Source organism: Ambystoma mexicanum, chromosome 5q (assembly GCF_040938575.1).
Source record: "Ambystoma mexicanum isolate Mex_15411 chromosome 5q, UKY_AmexF1_1, whole genome shotgun sequence".
NCBI lineage: Eukaryota > Metazoa > Chordata > Amphibia > Caudata > Ambystomatidae > Ambystoma > Ambystoma mexicanum.
Genome location: NC_090933.1, coordinates 1,180,394,171 through 1,180,408,339, shown reverse-complemented (window position 1 = coordinate 1,180,408,339; position 14,169 = coordinate 1,180,394,171). Strand labels below are relative to the sequence as shown.

Sequence of the window (14,169 nt, the reverse complement as noted above, 5' to 3'; positions counted from 1 at the left end):
TAAATTGCAGGCACTAGAGGATTATATTTTGAGGAATGGCCTCAAAATTAACACTGAGAAGACTGAAACCTTCGAATTCAAAAATCTGCAAGGGAGAGGAAGAATGACTAAAACAAAATTCCAGTGGAAAATCGGTAAAGAACTATTAAAAAACGTTAATCAGACCAGATATTTGGGAGTGATAATAAACTCGAACATTAATGATGAGGCAAATGCTAGAGCAATTCGACAAAGAAGTAGTCAATTAACAGCACAAGCCGCGATGATTAACAACAATTATGGAAAGTTTAGTATTAAACCAGTCTGGGACTTCTATAATATAAAAGTTGTCCCTGCACTGATATATGGAAGTGAAGCTTCTTTTGGATGTTCATATGGCACATGGGAAACATGTGAATACCTATTTTGGAGAAAGATCTTGCAGCTGCCTAGTGGAACTCCACTTGCTTGGATCAGGTACGAGCTTAGTCTCATCTCGATAACTGCAAAAATCACATGGAACACCTTCATGCTATATAGTAAAATATCTGCCAAAAATTGCTTACCGCAATTTAAAATATTAAAAAGGAATGTGGAAACTAAAAATGAATCCATTCAAGATTTGTGGGAGCAGAAATGTGAACACATACTTCAGATCTTAAATACCACTAAAGACACATTATGGACAAACCCCAATGAAGTTAAAAAGAGACTATGGCAGAGGGACTGGTGGGAAACAGAACAACAAAGATCTCGACATCGGTGTATGCAAATTGTGCCAGTTGAGGCCAAGGCATTCAATAAATTACCAAAATATCTATTAAAATTCCCATGTGGATCATCAAGGAATGTCTTCTTAAAGTTTAGAATGAATCAATTCAAAGCAAAGGAAATTTCTAACATTTTAAACAAAAGAAATCAAAGGGATACAGTCTGTAGGCTGTGTAATGGTCAGTCTGAAACCCTTAAGCACCTTGTTCTTTATTGCCCAGACATGGAAAAAGAGAGACAGAAAATACTTGGAACCGAGATAGCACAAAGAACAACGTGGCAACCAGATGAATGGTGGCGTGCATTTTATGATGGTTCTAATAACAAGATAACATTTGGTTAATATCATTTCTGAGGGAAATGGACAAAAAACTTGTATTGTATGAAGGAAAATAATGATATTCTATAGAGATAACTAAGAACTGAGGAATTGTTCTGGTTGGATGCAGGAAAATTGTTGAAACTAGATTTTATGTATTTTTAAAAGTTTTGTATGAAACTAAATAAAAAAAAAAAAAAAAAGATAACAAGTTGCTTTCTTCATTGGACCCCTCTGTGGATCAATTACTGCTTCGGCAACTACAGCTGTTTCAATTATTATTTCATGTGGGCTCATGATTGTGTCTATTTCCGTGATATCAAGAGACAGACGGGGAGTGTGGGGCATCACAAGTTGTAGCTTAGCATCTGAATGTGGCTCTTTTTTGACATTTCTTGTTTATAACTGTAGCCACAAATTCCTTGCTCTCATAGCTTTTTCTTTCCTTTTGGAGGTCCTCTTGTTCAAAAGGCTGTCCTTATCGATATAATCTTGAGTTGGTAGAGTCCTTCGTGTTACATCACTTTTATCATAGGGAGTTATATGGGCCTGGGTAGATGTACTTGAAGAGGTGTTAATCGCTTCTCCTAAATTAGCATAGGTAGTGGGATTCACCAAATTTGTGAGATTGGTACTCATGCTGTGATGATCCTTTTGGGCCAACTCGTTTGTTGTTGAGTTGGTTAGTGGGTCACCTTGCTTACATCCTGCAAGCATCTCTATGGCCATCTCTTTGGCCTCCACCCACTCATCATCCAGTGTCTGGGGCTGTTCTTGGCGCATTTCTGCATCTCCCTGGTCCCCAGAGCACACCAGCGGCGAGTCTGAAGAAGGAGGAGTAGCCGTTAACGTCTCCTCGCCCGTAGCCATAACGCATGCCTGCTGTATTGTACCTACCTGCGGCTTGAGGTGTTCTAAGTGTCTCGTAAGATCCAGACCAATTATTGTTTTTGGTGGGTAAGTCTCTCTGGGCATCACAAGTTCATTCCTTAAAAGATTGTGCTGGTGTTGTGTGCCCATTTTATTACTGGGAGAAGGTTCTGATATAGAGGTAGCACTATTGATTAGAGATATAGATGCAATCAATATTGCAGCTTGGCTTACCTCTGATAGCTGTTAATTCCTCTCCAGCCCATATTCAGGGATCTTGTTTGTTGATTTTGAGAGGGCTTGTATGATGGGCAATTGTCAAGCAGGCTTCTGAGCTCGAATCGCCAGGCTTGTATCAAGTTTCCCTCTTTTCGAGTCAGAGGGCCGGCTTCATTCGACAATAGATTCAGTTTGGGGTGGAGAAATTAGCCCGGGGGCACACACCGTTTCTGTGTTAGGCGGTTTGGGTGTGTACGTAGTAATCCGCAGAGTCCAAGGCGTCCAGACGCCCTCTGAGCCCGAAGACCCAAAGACTCAGCGTTCTGACTCCGTGGCCACTCTGCGGCTCGGGGGTGTTTTAAAAGCAGGTATTCACATGTAACACAGCACCCAAAGACTAAGCGTCCTGACTCTGGTTTTATTTAATGTTCTATCACCAAAATGTTGCCTTTCACATGATACAACAATAAGTATTTCTCATAATACATACACAATTGATACTCTGTACAAAATAAATACAAAATGTATGAAACATTTTATAAAAGGGAAATATAAAATCTTCAAATAACAGTAAAGTGCACCAACAATCTACACAATTTAAAGTCTAATATCCCAAAATGATCATCTGAAAACTAGTTAAAATTTAAGTAATCCTATTTCTTTAAGCGTCTGTACTACTTCAATTGTTAAAAAAGTTCTTATTTCCAGCTTTTGATCTAGGCTAAAATTCCTCCAGGTTCAACACATCAGTCTTATGAACAAAACAGCCTGAAACCTTTTGTCAAAGTCTGATAAATCCCTGACATTCAACCATAATATGCTTACGAGATTGCTTTGTTTCTGGATTTCGACATATGCAACATAAATCTATCTGATCACCCCTTCTTTGGCTAACTTCTAAAATCTCACCTGTGGGTATAAGATCCAAACGAAATCTCAGATATTGTCCCTGATAAAATTAATTTGGGAATCTATCTCAAACTGTAGGGAGCATTCCAAGAGCTTTATGTTTGAGAAAGTAGAATGCAGGTGAAAAGTTTTCATTCTAGCAATAGACTCAATCCAATCCCCATGAAACATCACTTTACTCCACAGGGATTTACCAATAAGTAAAGCTTACTGCTAACCCATTGATCGCAATGTTAATTCAGAAGATGAACTCAATGGATGTATACTTCTTCCATATAAACAACTCACCAATGAAACCACGCCTAGAGAGATGTTAAACCTAATTCGGAGTGCATAGATGCCATGGCAAGAGAGGACTGAAGATTTAAAACCTTTTTCCAGACTCTACCCGTGAATCATTCTCACAGCAATTCATACGCTCAATTTCAGTTCCATATAATATTGATGGAGTTACTTTTCCCTTGTAAAAACTAATAAGAGGTTTGATGGAGAATTTCCAATATTTCCAATAGAATATTTGCATTTGAAACACCAACACTGTGGCACTACACAATATCCCACATTCAAGGTTCTTGCACCAATTGATTGACTTATATTTCTAATAAACTTAAAGATATTACAACACAGAGGTAAACATTAGAGATGGACAGTTATTGTAAATGTGCCTACACCAGATTTCTAGCAAATTAACCAATAGGAAACATACAAAACACACAGTGATTGCTTAGTTTGACACAATACTCCTCCTCCCAGCAACCCCCGACCTCAAGGTATCAATTAGATATGGCTTGTCTGATCTAAAAATCAAAGTACAGGCAGTGCGAATACAGTAGCAAAATCGTTTTAGGTTTATTATTTGAAAGGCAAAGTCAGGAAAGGAACTCAATGGAAAAATCGTTTTGAGCTTTTTAAATGCATGAAACGCAGTGCTTTGGGGAAATCATTTTGGGATGCAAGTAAAAAAATATGGGACATTTCATTTTGCACCCTATACATTTAATTCAATAGCAACATTTTAGGGTTACTTATTTTGAGATTATGGACACACTCCGTCAGTAGAGAATACAGGGGTTTCAGAAATTTAGAGTTGTTCAAGTACTTTATTGTCTATACCGTCTCTAACACACTGGGCATGAACTTTGTTAGATTCAAACTCTAACAACACACATCTCTTTATTTTCTATATGGGAATTATTTGATTTAACTTCTATTATGTGTGCTAAGGATCTACACAGCTTCCCCATCCCCACAATTTAATGGAAACGATTAAGGCAGGCAGTTCCCAGTACAATTCAATTTAATTGGATAGGGTGATTTTCTATGGTGCAAATCATTTGAATTGGATTTAATAAAAATGTTCCACAGGTCTCTCCAGTACTACCCACCTACCCCCTGTGTGAGATCAGGATTACAGCTGACAGATTCCCCCCACACTTTTGATAGCTTTGGCATATATCTACTTACATGGTAGGCCTTGGTTATGGTGCATCCAGGGAAACAGCAGGGCTCCTCTGGGGACAGCACAAATCTGGTCAAAGGCCTCGGTCTTGGGTAATCCCTAGCACCCAGACTTTCTCTGGATTCTCAAATGGTAGGCTAAGCTAGTTTCTAGATTTCCCAGTCTCTGTCTCTCGTGCAATGTTTAAGACCCAGCAATAGAGTGGGAAAGTGAAGGGAAAAATCAAAAGTCAAAAGAAAGGTACCAAGAATCAAAAACTCAAAGAAAGATCAGCAAGTCAGTCCCTTTAAGTTAGAAAACTGATCTCTTATAGGGCTGGTGACACTCCATCTTTATATATAAAGCTGAATGTATGTATGTGTGTATGTTTGTCTGGCTATACAAATCAACACCGTTGAACCTACGTCTACCAAATTTTGCATGGATTCTTCTTTTGTCTGGGGCAAGATCATAGTCTATGTATTAATGCAAAAATCTAATATGCAAAATTCCATGTGTATGTGTGTGTTTGTCCGACTATCCAAATCCACACCGTTGAGCACACAACTACTACATTTTGCATGGGTTCCTCATTTGTCTGGGGCAAGATTGTATTCTATATTTGGATGCAAAACATTTACTCTGTTGACACCCTCATTTACTCATGCTCACCCCAATTCACTTCAGTAGGTACTAGAAGGAGGCAACATTTGGCAAAGTGTCTGAAGCAAAATGTTTGATATGTTGGTTATTGCTTTAAAATGTATTACTGATGTATACAGTTCAAAACTGTTCATTAGAGAGTTTTAGAGGGAATTCAAAATGTTTTTTTTTATCATGCCACTCCAAATATGGGAAATGTCAAGGTTACAGTTTACTTAAGTTCATTCAAGAGAGGAGAGCACAATCAATCAATCTTTCTTGGACAATTTCTGAAATATGTTCAACCCATAAAGTGACTGAAATTTGCTGCACAAAAAATGAACATCACTTGGAAATGCTCCGTCTGATGCAAAGCAAAAATCAATATCAAGGGCTTCTGAAACACAACAACATACAGCAGCATGACTTGCCAGCAAGAGGACAAGAACAACATTTTCCAAGGCAAATCAGATGCAAGAGCAAACTGAAGCAATACTTGCTGACATGAGGACAAGAGCAACATCCTCCAGGGAACATGAGAGACAACTCGATCAGGACACGGGCAATGCTGGGTCCCCCAGCTAGTTATTGTCATATTTCCCACGCTACAGATCGGCCAACTCTCTTCCTCTGCCTCCCCTCAATATGCCCTCTGGCTGCTGATAGGACCAGAAGTTGGGAGGTGTGGGTTATGGAAGCTGAGGGAGGATGAAAAATACATCATCCACAAATGACAAATGGGTTTTACATTTTGTGTTGAAAAATCTCACAAGGTTGCTGCTACCCTGATTATTCATATAACTGCATGAACCTTAATATTCTTGGATTCTACATTTTATGGCGAGTGGGGCAATATTAATGTTATCTCGGCTCGCCCTTCCTGGTCTGAGCTACCATTATTCATGATTTGCTGCTGCTCCATACTGGAGATAAATCTGACACTCCGCCCTTTACATCTTAATTTCAGAATCTAGCACTCGACCAATTTTCCAGTACCGCTGAATTATGGACATTCCAGAATCATAATTGTTCTCCTAACTCAAGTTATATCCATCACACAAAATGTGTTTTTACATGGTCCCATCAGGCTTTCTATTCCCTTTAATATGAGTCCGGGCTGAGCTCACTGGGATGGTTCTGTTTTTATTTAAGAAAAGGCGGGCCAATGTTAAACATATTGCACATTATTATATAAGAGGTAGTTTCATATCCGGAGCCCACCTTTTCCCCAGTAAGTTTCCAGTTCTCTTTGGACATGTAACAAGGCCATCTGCTTGGGACAATGTTTATTCTATCCTTTTCCTCTTTGGCTTCAAAGGATCCTGTTCACGGCTACTGAAAGTGAATGTGAAAGTTTGATCTTCATGGCCATTTCTGCTAACTGGCTTGTCTCTATCACCACAGCTCAGATCTCTCTTGCAACATTTCCTTATATGTTTAACTGAAGCTCCAGGCCTGTTTCCTTGATAAACCCAGCCCAAAGGACTGGGGGGGTCACAGTTCCAGATACAAACAGTTCAGTTGCATGCACAATTCTGGGAAATAGCATTCAAATTTAAGGAACATATTTACCCATGTCATTTTATATTGCATCCAGGCTTGCTGACAAGAAATAACTTCTTTCTTTAGAGAATGCTTCATTAGAAATACGTACATTCTCTGTATTATTTGCACAGATAGGCCACAGTTACATAAGGAACCATTGTGCAAATGTACACCAAATGAAATAGGACTTTCTCTTAACAGGCTTTTATTTTATATGATGGAAATTAAACCTCTTTATTCCTGATAGAAGCAATCTGTCACTTGACTTTATTTCTTCAATGTCAGGTATCATTGCTCCTTTTTTATCTTCCAAATAAACTGTGTTTCAGAGGTGTCTTTTCTTTCCATGTGCACTGCTGCAGTTTTACAGAATTTCTTTCTTTTCACTAGGCCTTATGTCGAAATTACTGTTATGTACTGGATTTTAAATTTCAATGGAAATCCACATTAGCCAGCTTCACTCTCACAATAGGGTCCTAGCATGGCCTCTCCATCTCTGTCACTCTAGGGATGACTTTTGACCCCATACCTGCCTTTGAGCCTATGCACTGTTGCTTAGCTGTTTGCTAGCTTTGTTCTTTCGTAATGGCGCAAATGTGTATATTTTATATGGATATAAATGAATGTGCAATGAAACAATCCTGGGTCCTACCCTTGCTAAAAAAACAGACCCTCGACCCAGAAATACCCACAAATTATAGACCCATTACCACTGTCCCATTTTTACTAAAGATCCTTGACAGAGTGGCCTATTTACAAATTCAGGATTACCTTGAAACTAACCGATTACTAGGTACTCGCCAATCTGGCTTTCGTCCCCAACATGGGACGGAAACGGCCCTTGTTGATCTCAAGAGCCAGATAGACGAAATCAAAGATAAAGGGAGGGCTGCTATCCTGCTTCTCCTCGACCTTTCCGCTGCCTTTGACCTGGTTGACCACAAAATCCTGTGCAACCACCTATCATCGGCAGCACACTTCTCCCACTCGGCGGTCACATGGATCCAATCCTTCCTGGACAATAGGACCATGCGAGTCTTCTCACCCATTGCAGCAGCCGACCCTATTCCCATTACCTGCGGTGTCCCACAAGGATCGTGTGTTTCACCCACCTTATATAATATATTCACAAAGCCCCTATTCGATAAACTGGACCATCTGGGTGTCACCTACACTAACTACGCAGATGACACCCAGATACTCCTCACTTTATCAGGCAACCACAACACGGACGCCAACAGGATCAGTGAAGTCTTCTCCATCGTTCAGGCATGGATGGCCACACATGGCCTCTGCCTGAACGATGACAAGACCGAACTGCTCCTTGTCGGCTCACCCAACACTATCCGGAATCTCAGCCCGAGCTACTCTAGCTTCATCATTGACGGCAACACCATTCCCACTGCCAAAAGTGTAAAAACTCTTGGTTTCTATCTCGACACTAACACCAACCTCGCCAAACAAATTAATATGACCGCCTCAGCCACTGCTTACACGGGGAAACTAATCAGAGCCTGCAGACCTCTGATATCCCCCAACAATTGCCTTACTCTAGCCAGAGCACTTATACAATCCAAACTGGATTATTGCAACAGCCTGTATGTAGGTGCCAATAAAACGGTTGTTAATAAACTACAAGTTCTACAAAATAATGCACTCCGTGCCGCCCTTAATATTCCCAGAAGAGAACACATCTCAGCCACAAGAATCACATGCAAATGGCTCTCCATCAAACAAAAAATAGACCTAAAAACTATCTGCCTCACCTACAAAGCTCTTAACTACCTGGCCCCACCTTATTTAACCGATAAATTTATCTTAAGACAGAATATTAGAACCACCAGATCCTCTAACACACTACAACTGACAGTGCCCAAATACTCCCTCAAAAGAGCCGGCGGATCCAGTTTCCCAGTTCTAGCTTCACAATTATGGAACACTATCCCATCGGACATCAAATCTACCCCTACATTTCAACCTTTCAGAACTAAGATCATCACCTGGTTACTTAACAATTAACTAGCACCGTATGTATGTATGTCACTAATTCTACTATAACTGCTGTCATAACCCTTGTTGTAACTATACTTACATTGCACAATTGTACAAATGCTCCTACCTATGCCTGTAACCTGATGCTCAAGCGCCCATATACCTCTGGGTCAGGTGCGCTATACAAATAAATAAACAAACAAACAAACAAACATTGTCATACAATTGTCTTTGTTTATGATTACATTCATACAGTGAGACTTAGGTGTGAGTTGCTGTACTAATCACTGGATATCAAGTAGTTCTATGGTAGGGTACTCTGCATGACTTCGTTTATAACAGGGGCATTTTGTAATTTCCTTTACCCTACAGGGCGAAATGTGGTGCGTGATTCCTCTATCTCCATGACCATGTTTCTTCATGTCTTGCTGCTCAACTCCTGCCAGATTGTGACCTCCATGCTCAACTCATGCCACTGTCAGACCTTCATTAAGTTGTGTCTAAATGTTTTGCCTAGTCACATAGATTGTTATTACTCTGTGGAATATGGCTGTGGGAACTCATCAAACCTAATGTGTTTTGACAAATCAGTGTACAGTGTCTTTTTCTTAAGTTCTGGGGTTTAATATATTTTCTTGTTGCTTTTGTGTGACTTCATTACCACAAACAAAACCCTTGGAAGTATTTGCCCTTATTGCTTTAACCGATCATTGAGTGGAATTCATCCATTAGTTGTGGGAGTTGTTGAAACTTGTGCTGTGTGAGCCTTACTGCGAGGATCTGGCTTATATTCTCTCCTGTGGGATGATGGGGAGTTGTTGCTTCAAGAAAAGCCAACTAAATGTTGTGGCCTACATGGATTTTGTATTCAGCTAATGTGTTAACAGCAGCGATCATTTATTCACCATTATAAACAGTTCTTCTATATTTCTCTGATCTATGTTAGATACTGCAGGATCTAGTTAAAGGCACATGGTTGTGCGAATCTACAAGGTATGTGTTATGGCCTAAGCAAAGCAGGACCACTGGTGCCTCGTTGGGCCTATGCGGAAAAACCTTCCTTCCATAGGGCTGCTCACTTCTTTGCTACGTGCCTTCCGTAGTGACTTTCACAGCTTGTATTTTTATGCACATTTAGGGCATTGAATATATTCTGACATATTTTCATACTCAGAAAATAGCGTGGTTCAGGCGGATAGCTTCCGCTCACACCATACACTTGTGCTTAAGTGACAAAAATTATTATTATTGTTTTACAAGTACAACATCCTTATTCATAGATTCATTCAAAGTCTTATCCAAAAAATTCAATTGGCATATTGTTTCTCAAAATTGAGTGGTTTTAACAGCCGACACGTGTTTCGACCTCTGGTCGTTCTCAAGGCTGTACCGAATTTCACTTTCATTTAGTACATACATTGTGTATAAGTATTTTTTTTTAAAAACATTCCATATAGTGTCACATGTCAGGTCAGGATGATGGGAAAGTCACGCCATATTCAAGAAATTAAATTCCAATTACAAAGAAAAAAACATAAATTGAAACCATAAATTAGTGTCTCAATCCAAAACTTTTTGATCCATGAAAATAAACAGTTGTTCTATGTTCCACATTAGCGCCTACTAATATATATACTGTGGATTGTGTGAATTGTCTCAAATGGATTATCCCACTTTCTTATTTCCTGTGAAACTGTATTGGTATTATTTAATTTCCTACACATTCTCCATTTTCAGTGTGTCGTTAATAGATATTAGGTGCTTTTGGTTATCCTCTTGGTGCTGAATTCATAAGAAACAACATCAACCAAATGCCCCCTCATACTGGGATGTCCAAACACATTGCTGATTTAAATTTAACTGTTAATTTCATTAACACGTAGATCAAGTCTGCATATTTTATTCCTTTGCTTCTTCTTATACAAAAAAAGCAAGACGGGACCTGTATGGCCTGTTTTACAATTTAAAATGTGATTGCGCCATCATAAAACATTTTTGTAAGTCAGCCCCAAAGTGTTCCTGTGTTGAAGAATGTAACGGTGGCAAATTTTAGACATGCAGGCATACTGTGGATATGTACATGATCATGTGTCAATTATGCATTTAGAATTGAAGAATGTTCAATGAAATCAAGTGTTTCTTTAACATGCATTGTGTTACTCTTGTGATTTTATGGTGTATGTCTATGGCCCTCATTACGACCCAGGCGGTAAGGGGTTTACGCCGGCATAAACTTCGCCGACCCTTACCGCCTGAGTACGAGTTCCCGTAGCGCCATGGTGATTTTAACGCCTGCTTTTTGCAGGCGTTAAAATCCATGGCGCTAAAGGACCTTGATGTTAATTACGCCACCGTAATTTACGGTGGCGTAATTAACGCCTTCCCCACTCCCATTATGCCCTATGGGGCAAAAATGGGAATGGGGAAGGGTAAATGGGGATTGGGGACTTACCGCCCCGCCAAGGTCGGAATGGGGCGGTAAATCCGCCAACCACCATGGCGGAGTTGGCAACTTAGCGCCATGGACCATGGTGCTAATAGCACCATGGTTCTCCGCCAAGGTCATAATGAGGGCCTATGTATTTTTGTTGTACATTGTGATTGCTTTTTGTTCACATAATGTTATATAGTGATTGAATTCTTTACACACACACAATTATGGTAGGCCCACTGTTGAATGCATGACCAAAGACAAACTGTGTGGTGTAGGCAAATTTTGCCCACCGAACTTTGAGTCCTTAATTGCATACAGCGTAAATCCCCAGAAAGTGAAATGCAATATGAAAAGATCAAAGTAAATATATACAAACATTATATAGACATATTTTCCTGAAAGTTGTGTCGAACAGTGGGGAAGTGAACTATGTACAGGCAAATACAAAAAAGGTAGCAGGCGCCCCTCTCTCGAAAGAACAAAGCATGATAACCTGTTCAGTGGTTATTAACCACATTGAGAGTTCGCAGCCATTGCTTTTTGCTCACTGTACCTTCACAGATGGGAAATATCCTTTTGCATATCAGTCTTTGTCCCACCCACAAGGGCGGTCCAGCACCAAAATGCTATGGCAATTCCTCTCTGAACAAGAGTACCATCAGCAACCCCATACACGTGTTTCAGCCTTGTTGGGCCTCTTCAGTGAGGTGAAGCTAAGCCTCTCTGAGCACAGTGAGCAGGGAGTCCACAGTGTACAGGGAAATATTCAAAAGATGAAAATGTGTGGCTGCTAATTTGTCCAATCGCAAAACTAGATCACGCCAAGTTGGGAAATTGGCAAATTGCAAGCAGAACCCGTGACTGGCTCTTTCTTTGTCAATTGGCACGCTACCTGTGTGCCTGTGGGTATGCCCCTGATTTGGATTGGACGAACACAGCTCCCACTGCAGCTGCACTGATTTTACATATGCAAAGTGGGTGGTACCGGCCGTACTCCACCCCTCCCCCACTTATTCACATAGCGTGCGAGCACAATGCACAAATGTAGTGCAATCTGTGCGCACGCTTAACACACATCTGTACTGTCATTGGTGTGGTTGCTTAGCGATAACCTACATAGGAATCAACAAAGATCTGTGTGTGTCTTTGGGGGTAAGCAATGGGGTGTTGCCATTATAAAACGCTTCTGCAAATGAGGCCCATGAGGTGGTGCAATATATGGCATGGGATGTGATGTGAGCACGCATGCCGACGGGGCACCTTCCCTCCTGTGCAGGTTAGATGTGTGCATAAGGAGCCCTTCACAGACACACATTTTAGTGAGGACAAATGCATGTTTGCACTCCTGGACAATCTTTGTCAATCTTCTGCCTCTATCATGCACTTCAAAACTCTGACAGACTCCTGCAAATATGTGAAGACACCCCAGCTTGTATGCGGTTGCATAGTGCATTCGTTCTTTACTGCTAGCTGAGGAGAGCAAAGCACTTCTGGGTAGCAGTAACATTCCCCCTCTCCAGCCAAACCCTGGACACTTTATCAGTCAGTCCATTCAGAAGATGAAATAGAGCAATTTGCTGTTTAATGGTTAACCTTCACTTCCTACTCACAGAAATCGAAAGAGAGAGAGAGAGAGAGAGAGGGAGAGAGAGAGAGAGAGAGAGAGAGAGAGAGAGAGAGCGAGAGAGGAAGGAACCCTGCAGCCAATTCTAAGCATGTGTTTTCTTTCCTTTCTGTCCAGTGCAGTTGCTGTCCAGTGTGCGTTGCGGTAACATTTGCAGACATCGCCAGTGCTGCTGCTGTACACGAGCAAACAGCTGTTGCACAGAGTGCGGGGCTTCATCACCATGGCAACAGAGGAGGCAGGCTCAGCATCTCCATCAGCAGCAGCAGGACCAAGAGCAAGGACAGAGGCAGGAGCAGCAGCCGCCTGGCACTGAGGGGCTGCTAGCAAGAGCCTGGCACCGCGATCGCTCAGTCCCACCAGGCGTCAGCCTGCTACCGTTTCTCACCAGCGAGACAGAAAGAAGACAGGGGGACTACGGGGAGGACACTGCGGAACAAGAGACAGGTAGGCGCAGGGCTGTTGCCTGGCAGCTCACGGCTGGCTGCAGCTTAGTGTTTGTTCATGTGGGCTAACAGTATATCGTCTGAATGGCATGGAACATTTGTAAGGACTATCGGTGTATTTGCCTGTTTTACTGGTTGATTAAGGGAGTATTACAGAGTAAGGTTAAAAAGAAGAATTAGGCAATCTCTTGACCACCTGAGCTGGCGTTTGTGTTTCTATTTCACCATGTCAATTATAATGACTGCTTACCAAACAGAAGCAGCGAGAGTGGGTCGTTTCCCGTGAATGCGATTCTACAGCCTGTCAGAGCAATCGATTAATCGCGGCTATCACAATGCAGCGTTCGGAGGCTCGCCGTGTCTCTGTCGGGGCTCCCCCGAAGAGCTGCAAGTTGCAAGTTTAAGGCTCGGCCTGGATGTGTGCTGTGTGTGGCGTGGGTGCAGGCGCGCCTCTTTCACTGTATCACTAGCGGGACTTGCACGAGGAAAGCGCATTTCCCCGACAGCAGGCACGATGCCGCCGTCACGAGGCAACCACGACACCGATTCTTTATTATGCACTGCACGGACGGGACTGTACCTACGCATAATGACAATGAGGATGTTGAATATTTATAGAGCGGTGTGGCCTATCTATGCATACTTGAATAGGTTTAAATGGGAGGTTTTGCATATACCTCTGCATAGGTGTGTGTGTGTGTTAAACACGGGAATACGCGTTTAACAATATATATACTGTCTTGATTTGAAGTGATGCCAGCACTGCCTTGCATGCATAAGACGAGAAATGTGACCCAAGTGTGCACAGGCACAGACAGTAACACGAGTGTCATTTCACAAGCGTTGAAGGGACTTTTTGTGTGACTCTCATAAGTCAAGTGCCCTCTGGTGTGCGAGTGTTTCCCACTTGGTCATACCCCACTGGCTAAACACTAGTCGACCTACTAAATGCAAAGTAAAAGAACAGGCAACAGCATGTCC

General features: G+C 41.5%; 1 protein-coding gene across 3 annotated transcripts in view; it reads left to right on the top strand.

Moving 5' to 3' along the window:
• FAM135B (family with sequence similarity 135 member B) overlaps window positions 1–14,169 on the top strand; it is a 1,878,784-nt gene that overhangs the window by 209,118 nt on the left and 1,655,497 nt on the right. For 2 of the 3 annotated variants that reach the window (XM_069621672.1, XM_069621675.1), the window contains exon 2: window positions 12,865–13,189. The gene's annotated coding sequence lies outside the window, so the exon portion shown is untranslated. Of the gene's footprint in view, window positions 1–12,859; window positions 13,190–14,169 lie in introns of all 3 variants that reach the window. The other variant, XM_069621673.1, reaches the window with a different exon arrangement.